The sequence below is a fragment of the Helianthus annuus genome, chromosome 11 (assembly GCF_002127325.2).
Source record: "Helianthus annuus cultivar XRQ/B chromosome 11, HanXRQr2.0-SUNRISE, whole genome shotgun sequence".
In the NCBI taxonomy this organism is placed as follows: Eukaryota; Viridiplantae; Streptophyta; class Magnoliopsida; order Asterales; family Asteraceae; genus Helianthus; species Helianthus annuus.
Window position 1 is genome coordinate 164,978,887 of NC_035443.2, and position 19,344 is coordinate 164,998,230.

Below are 19,344 nucleotides of genomic sequence, written 5' to 3' on the forward strand. Positions count from 1 at the left end.
CCAAGATGGTAAGACCTGATTAAAAGATTCAGAATTCCCAGTTAACCTCTGTAATCATGTTAACGTTCATGGCAGATGTGATTCGTTAAAAATCACACGCGTCATTCTTATATAAGAATCCTTCTAAGGATTTCAAAGCCCAAATTAATGATATAAAAAAATCATGGGTTAAATCATCAATGAAGATGATCACTTGTTAAACATCCATTAGCGATGTAGTGCCTACGGGCCGAATTATCAAACATCCATTAGTGATGTAGTGCCTATGGGCCATAATCATTTTCATAATAAGACAAAAGACAGTGGTGGTCTATGACTCCCTGTCAGAAAAGGGAAAAGAACTATGGTTCAAACCTTCGTACCTTGATTCTCTGTAATCTCGGCTAATATTATAATAACGTCCTCGTGACTAGGATTTTATGCCACTAGCAATATTATTTGTAATTAGGATAAGTATGTTCAAATCCTAAATAAAAAGAGAGTAACAAATTAACCAGATATGGTCTTCGTAACCATGGTTAATGAATTGCCATAAAAGACAATTCAATAATAAACTCCTAAATAAAATTTTCGTTATCTTCTGTGACAGATTTAAGTTACCATGGCGAATCCTAATGGAGAAAATAGTCATACGAGTGAAGACGAATATAATAACGCCCAAGTACATTTAACGGGCGCACAATTAAAAGCTCTCGTCGACAACGCTGTTCAGGCAGCTCTAGATCGACAATATACCGAATCTCGGAGCAGGACCGTGTCCAAACCACCCTCAAAGCCGAAAACACATTCAAAATCCCACAGCAAACCATTATCAAAGCCCAAGAAGGACGACAATAATCACTCGTCCAATGAAAACAGTGTTTGTCGTGAAAGGGAATATACTAATGCATCCCGTGCCAGGGGCTGCACCTACAAGTACTTTGTGTCTTGTAAACCCCGAGACTTCACGGGGGAGAAAGGTGCCGTCGATTGTATGACGTGGCTGGATGAGATGGACACCGTGGTGGACATCAGTGGCTGTGCGGAAAGGGATGTGGTAAAGTTTGTGTCGCAATCGTTTAAGGGCGAGGCCCTGGCTTGGTGGAGGGCGCTGGTTCAGGCCTCGGGAAAAGCTGTGCTATACAGCATGACATGGGAGGAATTCATTACTCTCATCAAAGAAAATTACTGCCCTCAACATGAGGTGGAAAAGATTGAATCCGATTTTGTGTCATTGGTGATGAAAAACCTCGACTGCCAAGCTTACCTAACGAGCTTTAACACGATGTCCCGGCTGGTTCCATATCTGGTAACCCCGGAGCCAAGGAGAATCGCTCGTTTTATCGGGGGGTTAGAACCCGAAACAAAGGCAAGTGTGAAGGCCTCTCGGCCAACGACCTTCAGGTCTGTAACTGACCTCTCTTTGTCCCTCACGATGGACGCGGTCCGACTGAGATCGCTGAGGAACAAAGAGGCCGAGAAGAGGAAGCGTGAGGACGATACCTCACGAAGGTCGGGCAAGAAACACCGTGGGAACGGTGATGGCAAGAGAGGGACAGAGTCGAGGAAAGATGGGCAGCAATCTGGAGAGAAGCCCAAGTGCAAAAACTGCCAAAAGTATCACTTTGGGAAATGTAGACTTGGGTCGAACTCACAGTCTCAGTCAAGGTCGTATACTTGTGGACTGTGCAAGTCCAAGGACCACAAGACTGTGGACTGCAAGAAGATAAAAGATGCGACCTGCTACAACTGCAATGAGAAGGGGCACGTTAGAAGCAACTGCCTCAAATACACCAAGAAGCCGGAAGAAGCCAAAAAGAATAATGCAAGAGTCTTCAAGATGGATGTGAAGGAAGCTTTGCAAGACGATAACGTAATCATAGGTACTTTTCTCGTAAATAATATCTTTGCAAGAGTACTTTTTGATTCAGGCGCTGATAAATCCTTTGTAGACCAAAAATTTTGCAAATTGCTGAATATGCCTGTCAAAACCTTAAATGTGAAATACGAGGTAGAGCTAGCAGACGGCACAGTAGAAACCGTCTCCACTATACTAGATGGATGTGTGATATCCATTAAGAACCACTCTTTTCCTCTATCTCTACTTCCCTTCAAACTGGCTGGTTTTGACATAGTTCTGGGTATGGACTGGTTATCCCACAACCAGGCCCAGATCGTCTGCAACAGAAAACATATAGTGCTAAAAACTCCGACTAGTGAATCGCTTACCATTCGAGGAGATACGCAGTACGGATTGCCCGAGAACGTAACGATGCTCAAAGCTTCAAGATGTTTGAAGAGAGGCTGTGTCATCTACATGGCACAAGTGATTATTGAAGAGCCCAAACCAAAGATAGAAGATATTCCCGTCATTTCGGAGTATCCAGAAGTTTTCCCCGAAGACCTACCTGGGTTGCCACCAGATAGGCAAGTGGAATTCAGAATCGATATCATCCCTGGAGCAGCTCCTATTGCTAGGGCACCCTACAGGCTAGCACCAACCGAGATGAAGGAGTTGAGGACCCAGCTGGATGAACTATTGGCGAAAGGTTTCATCAAACCTAGTTCTTCTCCCTGGGGAGCACCTGTCCTGTTTGTTAAGAAGAAGGACGGATCGATGCGTCTGTGCATCGACTATCGTGAACTTAATAAGGTCACGATAAAGAATAGATATCCATTGCCAAGGATCGACGATTTGTTTGATCAATTACAAGGGGCTAGTTATTTCTCAAAGATCGACTTGAGGTCGGGCTACCATCAGCTGAAAGTCAGAGATGAAGACGTACATAAAACAGCATTTAGGACTCGTTACGGTCACTACGAGTTCCTAGTGATGCCTTTTGGGCTCACAAATGCACCGGCTACGTTCACGGATCTCATGAATCGTGTCTGCAAGCCGTACTTAGACAAATTTGTCATCGTGTTCATCGACGACATTCTTATATACTCGAAGAACAAAGCTGACCATGAGAAACACCTACGTTGTATTCTCAAATTGCTGCATCGCGAGAAACTCTATGCCAAATTCTCTAAATGCGAATTCTGGCTACGAGAAGTTCAATTTCTTGGACATGTCGTAAGCGAGCGTGGTATCCAGGTGGATCCCGCTAAGGTAGAGGCGGTCATGAATTGGCAAGAGCCAAAGACGCCTACCGAAATTCGTAGTTTCCTGGGATTGGCAGGATACTACAGGAGATTTATTGAAAATTTTTCAAGGATTGCTGCGCCCTTAACTTCTCTAACCAAGAAGAAGATAAAATTTGTTTGGGGCCCTAAGCAGCAAGAATCCTTTGATATTTTGAAGCAAAGGCTGAGCAACGCTCCGGTGCTGACACTACCGGAAGGTACCGAGGAGTTCATAGTTTACTGCGACGCGTCACACACTGGCATGGGGTGTGTGCTCATGCAGAAAGGCAAGGTGATTGCCTATGCTTCGAGACAGTTAAAGGTGCACGAAAAGAATTACACCACTCATGACTTAGAACTGGGTGCCGTTGTGTTCGCACTAAAACTGTGGAGACATTATCTGTACGGAATCAAGTTTGTGATCTATTCAGATCACAAGAGCCTTCAACATCTGTTTAATCAGAAGGAGCTAAACATGAGGCAACACCGTTGGATGGAGACTTTAAATGATTATGATTGTGAGATCAGATACCATCCCGGCAAGGCGAATGTAGTCGTTGATGCCCTGAGCCGGAAACAAAGGATGAAACCCATCCGAATCAATGCTAAGAGCATTGAAGTAAAGAATAATCTGATTGAAAGGGTGTTAGCTACACAGAGAGAAGCTGTGTTGGAAGCTAACTATCCTAAGGAGAAGCTGGGAGTAACTGAGGAGCAGTTAACTCTTAGCAAGGATGGAATTTTGCGATTGAATGGGCGAATATGGGTTCCAATTTATGGAGGACTACGAGATGTTATCCTCCAGGAAGCCCATAGTTCCAGATATTCTGTCCATCCTGGAGCAGACAAAATGTATCAGGATCTAAAGGCAAATTATTGGTGGATAGGCTTGAAAAAGTCTGTAGCCGCTTATGTAGCCAAATCCTTAACTTGTGCGCAAGTCAAGGCTGAGCATCAAAAGCCATCTGGCTTGCTACAACAGCCTGAACTTCCTGAATGGAAATGGGAATGTGTAACTATGGATTTTATTACCAAGTTACCCAAGACGAGCAAAGGAAATGACACGATATGGGTTATAGTCGATAGACTGACTAAGTCAGCTCATTTCTTACCCATCAAGGAGACTTATAGCTCCGACACATTAGCCCAGTTATATGTTGATAAGATTGTAGCCTTACATGGCATACCTGTGTCTATTATCTCCGATCGAGATACTAGGTACACGTCTCATTTCTGGAAAAGCTTCCAGCAATCTTTGGGCACACGCTTGAATTTTAGTACGGCTTACCATCCTCAGACAGACGGTCAGAGTGAGCGTACTATTCAAACGTTAGAAGACATGCTGCGGGCATGTGCTGTCAATTTGGGTGGTAGTTGGGATAAGAACCTACCACTAATCGAATTCTCCTACAACAATAGCTACCATACCAGCATAAAGGCTGCGCCTTTCGAGGCATTATACGGTAGAAAGTGTAGATCGCCTGTTTGTTGGGCGGAAGTTGGAGAGGTCCAATTATCAGGGCCAGAGATAGTCTTCGAAACAACGGACAAGATTGTCCAGATTCGAGAGCGTCTCAAAGCTGCCCGTGATAGGCAGAAAAGCTACGCTGATCCAAAGCGTAAGGATTTTCACTTCGAGGTAGGTGAAAAAGTGTTACTAAAAGTATCACCCTGGAAGGGGGTGATGCGCTTCGGTAAGAAGGGCAAACTGAGCCCGAGATACATAGGACCTTTTGAGGTTATCGAACGTGTAGGGTCAGTTGCCTATAAGTTGAACTTACCGGAAGAGCTCAATGGAATTCACAATGTGTTCCACATCTGCAATCTAAAGAAGTGCTCCGCTGATGAATCATTGGTGATCCCACACACAGATGTGCATATAGATGAGAGCTTGAAGTTTGTGGAGAAGCCTTTGTCGATTGAAGACCGACAGGTGAAAAAGCTTCGAAGAAAGCATGTACCTATAGTCAAGGTTAAATGGGATGCCCGGAGAGGTCCCGAATTCACGTGGGAAGTTGAATCCACGATGAAAGAGAAATACCCTTACTTGTTTGAGTAAATCTCGGGTCGAGATTTATTTTAAGGGGGTGAGGATGTAATACCTCGAAATTTTGAGTCCAATAATGTATTGACACGTGTCTTGAGTTTACACGTGGCATTTAATATCAAATAAAGGACTAAAGTTGACAAACCTTGAAAGTATGTAAGTTCGAGGGTTATAATGTCAACAAAGGGTAAATATACTGTATAATAACCCTAAACGATGCTCGTACCTTCAAACGAATAAATCATGGATCGTACGGAAGCGAAACGCGGAAGAAAGTGAGAGATTACAAGCTGCAGGGGTTAACTCTGTCAACATGTTTAATTATACCTCTGAGTGACCCTTTGACGTACCCGAGGCTTTGTAACAGTAAAATACGCTCACTAGAATGTACTATATAAATTCCGCGAAGTTCCGTTTTAAAACGAGAAAGTTATGATCAAATTCGTATGAGAAGGGTTAAAAGCGTCAACAATGAAAGTTAAGGCTTTCCGGATGACTAACAAACTAACCGGGGACTTAACAATGCGGGTAAATAACATGAGGCCCTTAGTTGTAAATAATCAAGGGCCAAATCGCAAAGTTACCCCTTCAAAACCGAAAGGTCAGGCTATTAATTACCAAAGATTTCGTTATTAATTACAAAGATATAGTCAATGATTATAAAAGATTCAAAAGTCTTGGAAATTAGACCTAACGCGGGCCGCGTAAAGGTCTTGGGTAAGTTGATGCGGGCCGCGAGCCTCCTGATTTTACGCGTCTGTCATAAAGATCCAGGCGGCCCGCGTACAAGGCTGCCTGATCTCCCATGCGGGCCGCGTGAACCACATAGTAACAGAAAACATGGGCAGCTTCAATGATTTGGCTTCAAAACGATCTTGTGAGCAATCAATGAAGTATGGGCGCCCTCTACCTGACCCCTAGCACCTTAGGACACCTGCTGGACATCCATGCTCACTTGTAGGTTGAGTTGTAATGATCTAGAGGCCATTCTTGCACTATAAAAGGCCATACATAGTTCACAATTGAAACACACCTCAAATCGCTGCTCACTTGATCATTCCTGAAGCTCCCAAGTGTTCTTCTATAATCCTAAGTCATGCACTAAGCCTATGTAAGTATGCCAAACCTTCTATGGCTTTGTTTTTGCTTAGTTTAGCACTAAAAGTCAATCCGTCGTAACTAACGATTGACTTTGCGATAAATCACGAATGGTCCAGTGAATTGTCGAATCAAAAGTAGTTATGTGTTGGTATTTATGTGGGTAATAAACCCTTAAAAGGGTTCCCCCTGATCACCAATCTAACTAGGTCAAATGTCGAGTCAAACGTATACTTAAAAAGTCAACAGAAAGCCATTTTTTGCAATTCTTGCATAATCTGTAATGTAGGTGATATGTAACCTGTTTGAACACTCATAAAACATAATAATAAGTATACTAACTTGTCTAAGCTCGTTTGATTCGGCCAGTTGCTATATTGACCCGGTTCGGAGCCGAAAGTCGCAAAACTTTGACTTTTGCTTTGACTTCAGTTCTGACCCGTTTTAGTGCAATGTAGATATGCCTTAGGACTCTCTTAGGACCAGGTCACGTGATGGTATCACCCTCTGTGACCGGTTCGTTGTTTGTCCGAGTCTTTTACGCATTTCCGTTAAATGCTTAAAAGTTGACCGTAACGCCCTTTTTAAATTAAAACGAGAATTCTGGACATGTGAAAGGATCATAACCTTGGTTACTGATTTCTAGGCATGTCCCTAAAATTTCACGTCAATCCGAGATCCAGAATATGAGTTATGCTAAATAGCGCAATTAAAGAAAACTTTTGTAATAAACGGCGCAATTAGCATAACGCCTATCTAAACCCGGATTTCGACACCAAACCTTTTACTCACTTTTGTAAAATAATATTTTGGGATTTTTAAAGATTTTTAATTATTTTTAACCTGCTCATAACCTGCGGTTATGGCTACGGTTCGGTAAATACCGAATATGCCCTTTTTGGCCATAACTTGAGTTCTACAAGGTCTTTTGACCCGATTCCAGTTGCTTCTGATTTTAAATAATAAATAAAGTATTTTAGACTTTATAAACTGTTCGGGAAACTCAAATTTCCTGTAGAACTCTAAAACCTCTTTTATAATCTTTAAAAAGACCAAAATACCCCTACGGGGCATAATAACAACTTTAACTCGTTACGGGCATTACGGAAGGTATCCTACTGATACCACAACCTCTTTAAGGCATATTGACTTAGGAAAACAGTGTAGGACTCTTACGGTTACCCGTTGCGCCTATTGCGCGCACGGTTCGGCGTATGTAACTAGTTTACATAAATTAGCCGATACGGGTCAAACCATATTGTTTTGACCCCAAAATCCAGAGTGTGAATATTAAACCCATATAAAACAAGCCTTCAAACTTGTTGGGTCAGAATCACATTCCATTCCCGGTTTTCGCCTTTCACACGATTAAACAGTATCTATCATTTGAAACTGACCGGTCTAGGCTACGGCTAATATAAAGACCCGTTAGGATTCTAATAGGTTATTTTAAAACCTTCGTTCCAGATTAGGAGACCAGTAAAAGATATCTGTGATTTAATCAAAAAAGGACTATACTTGCAAAGGTAAATACTTTTAACTTATTTTCCGTTATACGGGCTTGGGTTACGGTATATATAAAATACCGCTTGATCGAGCATCAAATCTTCCATCGTTTGGTGGTTAATTGAATAATTTGATCGGCTCGTTTAAACAGTCTTGTTACTTAAATGCCTTTGGGGGGTTAATGACCATGTCCCGGATATCCTTGGCAGCATTTTACGAAATGGTCACGGCCTTGACATTCGGGTGTAGGCGTACACCCGGCATTATGTCCGTAATTATAAAGGCATAGCCGTTGGTTGCCCGCCACGGTGTTATATGCTATGTGGTGTGTCTATTGATCTTTAACCCGGACTAGATCCGGGCTACCGAATGCAAAAGGAACATGTAATTCGTTCACAAGATTATAATATTAAATAATTCGTTCCAATATTCATTTACCGAGCAGCTCCAGCCTATTCCGTACTTGCTAACCTGTGCTTAGTCTTTTGAAAATAGGTTAGCTTTCTTTGGTAAATACAATTAACCGACACATTTTGAAAATCTTTTCAAAATCATTTTATATACCATTTGCTATATCATTTTCATAAATAACTTGGGACAAACTATATCTCTTGTTACTAGTATTACATGCTTGTCAATACATATGGGGCCCGAAACTAAACTCCGATACATGATTAACCGACACACCACTTTTATCCCCATTTGGGTAAGAAAGTATTTTATATAGCATTACCGTCTGTCAGGTGTATGCCTACACCCCGCGCTTAGGTCCTGGCCACTTGCAATTAAGTGAGCCGTGGATATCCAGGACATGATCGCATTAACCCCTAATGTTTAAGTTATCAAGCATAACGGATTAAAACGGGTTATTTGGATATTGGACTCATTCATCATTGATCCCATACCCGACCAAGCGGCAAATAATTTTACCGTATCTCAAGCCCGTATAGGGAAAATAGATAGTATTTATGTGAGCTTATCTTTACAATGAAAGATATTTACGCACAACCGTTAACCAAAACAACTAACACAAGTGCGATGTACTAGAGGATCCTAGTCTGGAATGGACTGGACTATGATCTGTTAGAATGTTAACGGGTCTTATTCAAGTTATATGACTTGGACCGGTTAACTTATAATAAAATCAGTACAGTTCGCTAGATTAAGCGGAGACCGGATAGAATGTGGTTTGCACCCTCACAAGTACTATGACTCATATAATATGGGTCAAACAATCATACATTCTGATTAGAACTGATTTGGAAAGGTTTTGACCCAGTTCGACTAACTTATATAAACTAAGCTATATAAGTCAACCATACACGCTTAGACGGCATCGAGTGATCAGATAGGTCTATATCAAGTCCAGTATGCCAAAACATGTTTAATATAATGTTACATCAGTTTTAAACTCAGTTTACATGTTCATTATGTTTCAAAATCGTTCTATGCGCAAAAGGGCATTTTTGTCATTATTTAGGCATATTATATGGACTTCCATAAAAATCCGACAAACGGTATGATCAAATGATATAACCTCAGAGGGTTATTCCATACACTAATACGATCAAAATACAACTTCAAATCAGTAACTAAATTTACTTAAACGGGTCAGAATCGAAAGTCAAAGCAGAAGTCAAACTGTTTGACTTTCGGTTGCGAACCGAGCTCTAAGTAGGAAATGGTGGGTTGGACATGATCTAACATGTCCTAATATATTATACAAACTGATATAATGTCAAAAATTGTTGTTGCGATACTTGGAAGTTCATTTTACGTTAATTACGAAAAACTGCGTTTTAACTATTTACTTAATAAAATTTGAACCGTCATTTGACCAACTTAACGTGATCTTTAGAAGGTGCCATCATAGGGGATTAACTCCAACATTATTACGATGACGTAGCCAGGTTTGATCTGAACATTGGCTTGACCGAAATGGTCATAACCGAAAGTCAAAGGAAAAGTCAATTTGCTTGGCTTTCGGCTAATAACTACTATAAATGAAAAAAGACTGAGTTAGAACACTTACAAGTATTCAAGAAAGTTTAAAACTTCAAGTAGGAGGCCTCTTTATGAGTAGAAGCAACTCCAAGAGATTAGAGAGTAAGAAAATGAGAGGTGCAAGTTTGCAAGGCCCATGATCATGGCTATTTATACTTGCACAATGATCATGAGATGATGCCACATGTTAGCAAGGCTTCCCAGATGTTGATTAGTGTGTACATAGGTAGAGGAAGCAGAGGAATTGTGACAATTTGCGAGAGAAATGGCATGGAACAGCTGCTGCCATGCCAGCTGCATTATGCCAGCGTACCTAATGCGGATCGAATGAGGTGAACCATGCGGTCCGCATGAGCTTCTGGCGCCCACATAATTTAAATGTCATGCGGACAGTATGGACCGAGTCTTGCGGTTCGCATGAGGTTTCCAGAAATATAAAAATGAATGTCTTACGGACCGCAAGGCATATGCCTTGCGGTCTGCATTGGACCATCAAAGCCAAAAGTTTGGCATTCTATCACAAATGACCCCTCCGCATCCAAACTTCCACATTTTTTGCAAAATTAGTCCCACTCGTCCAACTTATCCGAAATATTTGAGAGTTTATTGGACACGTGTTGACATACTATTCACTATTAATTTCTGAGGTGTTACAAACTTCCTTAGTGACGTTACAAATTTGGACTCAAAAAGTTATAAAATGAAAATTTAGGTATAGAGAGTGTTAAACTTTTTGATTTTGTACTCAATTAGTTAAAAATATTAAAACACAGTCACTTAAAAAATAATTTTACTCTGTATTTTGATTTAATGTGTTGATAATTTCCATTGACACTTTGAGGAATAATAGGGAAAAATGTTAAAAGAAACTTCACATAATATACGTAGTTATCAATTTGTTACGTTGAAAAATGATGTTAAATTCAACGCCACACGTTTATACGCCCGTACGGAAAGTTATAATTTCATAGCCACACGTTTATACGTCCGTACGGAAAGTTGTAATTTCATAGCCACATTTTATGACTAAACACAATGTATAAACTAAATAATGTTCTACGTCTTTAAAAAAATAATATTTTTATTATAGAATTTCTAATTACGTACACTAGGATTCTCAAAGTTTTGAGTTAGGATTTTATATTTATTTAATATTAATTAACTGAAATCGGTAACATTAGTTTTAGATCATAACTACCTTTAGATACCCTGCGTTGTGGCAGAGAAATTAAACCATGAAAAAGACTAACATAAAAGGCGGCGTTAATTACGTACATAACTTTGTATAAAAAGACGATGGTCATGAAACCATGTGACCTCGTACAACCGTTGTGGCAAAGTTGGTGATAATAATAAAAAGAGTTAATTGCCATTTTCGCCCCTGAGGTTTGGGCACATTTGTCATTTTCGTCAAAATTAAGGTTTGGTACCATTTTGCCCCCAACGTTTGGCCATTTTTGCCATTTTCATCCAAATCGCTAACTGAGTTTGTTTTTTCTGTTAACTTTTAAATAAAAAAAATAAAAAAACTTATTATAAATCAACCCCACTCACCCCCACCCCATTCTCTCTCTAAACATTCATCAGACTCCCCATTCTCTCTCTAAACATTCATCAGACTCCCCCTCTCTCTCTATCTCTCTCTCTCTCCGGCGACGATTCCGTCGCCTCCATCACCATCAAATCGCTGCTCACTTGATAACTTGCAACAGATCTGAATCTTGGGTAACGTGATTCTTCAACTGGTGGTCTCTAGATCTGTATCTCTCTCTCTCTAATCTGGGTTGATGGTGGTGCCAATGGTTGTTGTGGCAGCAGTGGTGGTTGTTTGGGTAATGGTGGAGGTGATGGTGGTGGTGGGGTGATGGTGGTGCCGATAGTTGTTGTGGCAGCAGTGGTGGCTGTTGGAGCGATGGTAGAGATGGTAGTTGTTGGGGTGATGGTGGAGGTGGGGCGATGGTGGAGGTGGGCAAATGGTGGTGCCGATAGTTGTTGTTGCAGCGGTGGTGGCTGTTGGGGTGATGGTAGAGATAGTGGTTGTTGGGGTGATGGTTGTTGTAAGGTGGCGGAGTTGATGGCGGAGCTGATGGTGGAGGTGGCGGAGCTGATGCAGTGGCAGACGAATTCGGGGGTGTTGCCCTGTTCTTCGTCTGCTGATGATGTTGCTTCGCCGGAGAGAGGTGATTTAGGTGGGAATCGAGGGTTTTGCGAGACGATGATGATGATTATAAATCTGAGTCGATTGGATGATGATCGGGTTTCGATGTTTCTGTGTATATATAAATTTGTAGCGATGATGGTGGCTGGCCACTTGGCATGGTAACTCCGGTTGCAGCCGTGGCTGCATCTGAGCCTCTTTATTTTGCGCGATGATGATTATAAATCTGCATCTGAGCCTCTTTTTTTTTTTGTAAATTTGATGATGATGGTTGCTGGGTTTTATAGAAAGATAACCACTGGTTCTATGAAGAAGGAATGTTATAGAAACACTGGTTTTATTTAAAAGTTAACAGAAAAAACAAACTCAGTTAGCGATTTGGATGAAAATGGCAAAAATGGCCAAACGTTGGGGGCAAAATGGTACCAAACCTTCATTTTGGACGAAAATGGCAAATGTGCCCAAACCTCAAGGGCGAAAATGGCAATTAACTCTAATAAAAAACTTGTATCAAAACAAAAAACTGTTAAAAGAATTTAATGTTGAAGTCAGGGCCGGCTCAACCATTTTGGTGGCAGAAGGCGAAGTAAAATCTTGTGGTTTTTTTTCCCAAAAAAATGTATGTAACTGAAAGTTAAATTTGAAGGGCCCAAGTGTAATTATTTGAAAGATTGTGTTAAAATTTAAAAACAAGAAAAAAAATTTTGAACCAGGGATTCGAACCCGGGTCTCACCGACATCCATACATGCACAAAACCACTACACTACCAACCATCAATCTGTTGATAATCTACACCCTAAATCTTTTATAAATAGACTGTGGTTTCATCAAATTGTGAAGGCCCTATAGTTTTGGTGACCCAAGCCTCATTTGGCTTACCCTTGTGCCGACCCTGGTTGAGGTGTTGATAAAAATACCTACACTATAACAAAAAATAAATAAATAACTCACTTACATTCACAAATAAGGTATGGTAATAATGTGAAGAGTTAATTGCCAAATTGTCCCTGAGGTTTGGGCACGTTTGTCATTTTCGTCCGAAATGACACTTTTGTACCAAATTGTCTCCAACGTTTGTAACTTTTTTCCATTTTCATCCAAACCACTAACTTAGTTTATTTTTCTGTTAAGTTGAGGCTATTTGGATGAAACTGGCAAATATAAAACCAAAGAGACGATTTTGGCAATTTACTCAAACCCTTTTTAATTTCTTTTATTTAATTATTTTTGTTACATATATAATAAAAAAGAATATACATGGAGTTTTTAGAAAATAAAATTAATAGTTTTGTCACATAATTTTTATAAATTTTCATCCAAATCACTAGCTCAGTTTATTTTTTCTGTTAAGATGAAGGCTGTTTTAAATTTTATAAATTAAGAGAGAAATTAATTTACAGCTTCTTTATATAAATCAGTTTTATAAAAGAGAAAACGTCATTGATTACAACTTTTACTATTTATCAGTTGTAGAGATAGAAAAAAATTGTAAAACGTTATATATTTTTTAAATGTGTTGAGCACCTAGAAAATATGTTGGTAGAAATAAAATATTTATTTAATTAAGATTATGATGGTAACTAATTAATACTTATTCTAAGTGGCTTGAGTAAAGAAACTTTTGATTCATAGCATTATAATTACAATTTGGTGGGTAATTTTAAGTTTTGGTAACAATACGTTGTTTGATTGGGGGGGGGGGGGGGCACTGGCTTCTGTTTTTCCTTAGGAGCGAATTTAAAAAAGTAGAAGATGAATTACAAACTTGGTACATATGACAAGATTTTTTTATTTGATCTTTTTCAATAAGGTCACCAGCATTTTAGTTTTATAAAATTTAGAGGTTTAAGTAGATTTTATTTTTATAAAACTGATCTATGTAAAAATTAGAAATTAATTTATGTCTTAGTTTATAAACATCCTTCGCCTTAATAGAAAATTTAACTTAGTTTGTGGTTAGATGAAAATTTATAAAAATTACGTGACAAAGCTATTATTTTTTCATATAAAAATTGCATGTATATTCTTTTTTATTATATATGTAACAAAATTAATTAAATAAAAGACATTTAAAAGTGTTTGAGTAAATTGACAAAATCGTCCTTGTGGTTCTATATTTGTCAGTTTCATCCAAATATCCTCAACTTAATAGAAAAAATAAACTAAGTTAGTGGTTTGGATGAAAATGACAAAATGTTACAAACGTTGGGGGCAATTTGGTACAAAAGTGTCATTTTAGACGAAAATGACAAATCTGTCCAAACCTTAGGGATGATTTTGGCAATTAACTCTAATGTGAAATAGAAACAATTCATGTTCCAAAATGTAGCATGAAGTTATTGTATTCCTCCTTCACTTTCACTATCAGTTGAACATTCTTTATAGCCCAAGAAAAGTCCTAATAATTTCCCTTCTACCAAAACAACACAAATTAAGCTCTAAAGCTTTAAATTTTGAAGCCTGTAACCAAACACTCCCAACTAAACTGAAAACCACAAACAAAGTAATGAAGAACAGATTCAGCTAATAAAAGCAAATCACCGTAAGATATACTGAGAAGAAAAATGCAGTTACACGTCCATCAACTCTTCCACATCATTGTTATTATTTTATGTTTTTCGTGTAATTTAAGTCCATAATCATGTAATTACAGTCACAATTACAATGAAAATACGAGTTTGTTAAAAACTTTTACAATTTAAAGTGATACAACATAAGGTGATTTAATTCGCCGTTTTAGAATAACGACGAAACAACATTGCGGAAGCTTCGTTTATCGTGTGTTCGGTTCTTGCTCGACGCTTGATCTTCATCCGGGACTCTCGACCTTCACTGTGATCAAAACCAACTTAAAAGTCAATTTTGATAATTAAATAACTAGTACAACAAGGAAATTGGGTCGAATAATCAAATTAAACAAGGAAATCAGGAAATTCCAACCTTGATATCTTGACCCCAGAAACAAAGACTTGAAACTGACCTCCACCGTAACTTACGGTGGGCACCGTAAGTTACGGTGGCCCCTGTTTTAAAATACTTCCACCGTAAGGCAGGAGATAACTGTCGTAGTGATTTCAGCCCCCACCGTAACTTACGGTGCCCACCGTAACTTACGGTGGCCCCTGTAACAGACCCTTCCATTTTACCGTTTTTGACACGAAAACTTTCGTAAATTTTAATCCGCTTGTCCGTTTGACCTACCGTTTCTTCCTACGTGTTTGTAAGTTGATTCTCCATCATATGGAGTTAAAATCCGACATCCGGCTTAATAAATTTTGAGACTTTTATGCCTTCGGCTTATTACCTTTGTACAAAATTTTGACCCGTTTACGCATTTATCAAACCAACATATATGTTTGATCATTATTTCACATGAACCACTTCAATTCAATATTTTCTACCATGTTAGGTTCTAATTGCGGGTTTCTCATATATTCTAACCCATTTTTGCTCGTATGCTTATTTTGACCCGTTAAGGGTATTTAAGTACATCTTTAGACTTAAATCATGCTTCTATTGGGTTACATCCTATCCCCATTTTTTTATACAAATTCCAAAGACTCAATTTAAACAAGACGCTTATTTCAAAACACATTTTTTAAAAGTTGTTTGCCCTATTTACCCCTCAAGGGCTTTTTGGTCAATTTTAGCCATTCATTTATGCGACGAAGGACTTCTACTATTGTTTGACCAAAATGTCGCTTTTAGCTATAATTCTAAACATGCGTACCTGGCTCGAGTCATAAGATTGACCCGTTTGAATACCTTTCGCTATTAATTTCTAGTTAATAGCCATGCGAACCATGTGTTAATTCCTGTGATCACAAACTCAACAAGCGATCATCAAATATTATTGATAAATGGTGTTAACAACACCATTTGACCCATTTAGTCGAAGTGACTAATTATATTATGAGATGGTATTTAATTACCATTTCATCCCTTTAACCTATTCCGATTTACTCTTTGAATTCATCTTGCTTAAAAGTCGTTTCTTGCTTTGTTTGACCCATTTTGACTTATGTCAAATGATGTCCTTTCAATTCCTTTTTATTTATTCGTTAACTCATGTCCGGATTACCATTCTATCGTTTTTGCCCTTTTTACCATAACATATGGTTTCTTGACATTCCCACTTATTCCGACATGCATTATAAGTAATTGGTAGTAAGAATAAAAAGGCGTAAGCTTAACTTACCTCGTATCCGAGCTACGCTTTTCTTTTCCTTCTTGATTCGTTTGACCCGTTTCTTCCCAAGCCTCCACCTTGCTCGTTAAGTGTCAAACTATCGTCATCATTCAAAGGTGGTTAGATTAGTCATTGATAATCATGACTTTTCCACCTTACGTATTTTCTATGTCGAAACTACTGTTCGACCTTATTATTTATTAATTCAACTTATCAAAAGTTAACTACTTTTGATCACATGATTTACACAATTAAGTCTAGATTAACTTTATGCTTTGAACCCTTATCGATTCATACTTCGCACAATTGTCACATTATTCAATTACACGTTTCTTTCAAAATTTCAACATATTAGTGTTCGTTTAGACATTTTAACAAACACCTTGTGGGCATGATTTTCATACTTTCATAAATCAAGTTTCTCAACTAGTTATTTGCCAAGTTTCAACATCATTCACAAGTCTCTATGTCTAGCATGCATAACAACACCTAGACTTATATCACAGTAACAAATTTTCACTTATTTATCATCACTTTTCAAGTGTTCATCATAGTACCATAAAACCCACTTACCACCTACAAGGTCATTAGTTAAATCTCTAGTTTTATGGCACTATTTTACTAAATTCACATCTAGGGTTCGTTCCTAGACTCCTAGACATCACAATTTCACTATAACATTCATATTTCATACAAGAATTTCATTCATGCATGATTATCAAATTTCACAAGTATCATAAAAATATAAATTTCGACATACCTCTTGATTCACGTGATTAGGTGATCGTTATTATGTGTTCAGATCTGAATTCGGGCTTCAATTAGCCTTTCAATTTGAAGGAATAGCTGAACTAGGGTTCTTGGCTCCATGGGAGCCTTCTGGTCGATCTCCACGCACGCACACACACTCAGAGTGTGGGTGTGTGTGTGTTGTGTTATGTTTTATTTTAATAATCCATTTCAAGTTATCCAACTTTAGTCCCTCATGTTTTGGCTAGTTATTAAGTTAGCCACACCCTAATTCCTTCTAACCATATTTCCACTTATTAACTAGGTCTGGCATTCCTAGTTATCTTAGTGGGTTCGGGAAAGTTTATGACTAGGTTTGCTGTAAGTCCCGTTAACTCGGGCATTTTTATATACTTTGTTTTCTCAAAGTATTTATCCTCTTTCCAAATAATATTAAGTTTATTTATTTAAATTCCTGATATTTACCGGGTTAATTTTTACCACTAACGGTATTTTGCCCGTCATTACTTTTAACACGGTTTGATTACCAGACCCGTTTTTGGGGTGTTACAATCATTTATCTCAAATGAATAATTAACACCACCCAGCGATGGCGGTGGAATCACCCATACTGATCGATAAATATTTCCGCTTATTAAAGCACATAAACTATAATTTGACAAAATGGATTTCATTTAGTTCTAAACATACCTTTCCAACAACACCAAGCACTAGCTATAGTGACATCATAGCACCCATATTCCAAAGGAGCTAACATATAAATCACATATTCATGGCAATAGACAACCTACAAAGAATCCAAATAACAATCTAATGTGAACTTTCCTTTTAATGAATATAATAGAAACATCATATGCAATTAGATTCAGTAGAAAGTTGGTGTGCCATCATTTTATGCATGTTTTACTACATACTCACCCCATATTTGTAAATGCACTTTCACACGACTTGATACTTCATAGCTTAATTTGTGGAATTGTGGTGGCATTTGGCCTTATGGTGACAGTATAGATTGAACTCTAAAGAAAAATGAAGAACATCACCAAGCAAAGTCAAACATGGTCATGCATGCTTGTTATCCTCCAAAGAAGCCCTAGAAGCTAAAGAAGAAACATGGGTGTGCTAAAGTATGCATGGGTGTGTAGAAGCAGGCATGGTGGGCTTGGACGTGCTGAAGCAAATATGGTTAGGCTGAAGGAAGCAAGCAAGGCTGTGCAAAATTATGTGCACCCGTGTGTAACAAAATTTGACCATATATACCTTCGGGACTAGTGGAACAGTTTGCCATTGCACATGCACAGTCGTGCATGACGAAACTGACATTTCATCGTATTGTTCGCACTGGTGGAGCAGGTCGTGGCACAGACATGACTGTCAATATGCACGGTCGTGCGCTACCTAGAATCAACATTATAAATAGAAGCTCCCCCACCACACTTTAATCATCCCTCAAATTCCACTCAACTATTCTATCCAAGGGACGACTCTCGTGTCCTTCTAGTCCATTCTATCACCGATATATATGAACCTTGGTGTTAATTTATAGTATTTAAAATTTCGTTTAAATAGTGTGTTTATACATTTGAATTTTTAGCCATGATTATTCTTAATTGAATATGAGTGCTTAGTCTTAATTAACATGAGTTTTTATTATATGATTGCATGGTAAAAAAAAATTCAGGATACCCCTAAATTAGTGGGCTAGCTCCGCCACTCTGTTCACCCTATGTAGTCTTCTCATGCATTCCGAGTTTGTATGGTCTATATACAAGCCCGATTATCACACTAGAAATGATGGATAGAGTTTCAATTTTTAAAGTTTCATATTTCAAAGTCAAAAAATTCAAAGTAATATTGGAACTGGCTTTCATGCCTATTTAGGTGGTACAAGAAGGCGGAAGCGTATGGGATTTGTGATGGTTGGAGGCGGTTACGGTGCATTGGGTGTCTAGTGCCAAACTGATTAGTGTTTTCATGAAACAAGATATGCTAAAATGATTTTTTTAAAGGGGAGGGGACTAAGAAACTTAGTCATAAGGGCTCTTTATAAACCTTTATATTACATGGTAATATGGTATTTCATGGATTGTGGACTACATTTAATAGGTGACGATAATTTCAACAAGAAAGAACGAAGGAGAAGTGATATCAATGTCGACAAAGAAGCAACGACTACCATTAATCTGGGTATTTCAGTTGGTTTGGCTATGGAAAATTTTAACGACCAGGTATGTGAAATTATTTTGGATCATGGAATTGGCAGGTGCCATCAATGAAATTATATGTTGATAAACATCCAATGTCACGCCCCAACCGACGACGACGACGACATACGTTGAGGCATGATGATTATTCATAACTCCTAACTCATGACACTAAAAGTTGAAATAATTAAACATACCAAATTCAAATGTCGAATTCAAATAGTTTCAAATTAAGCGTAATCATCAAATAAAGTTTGATATCTTTATTCTAGGTCCATAACA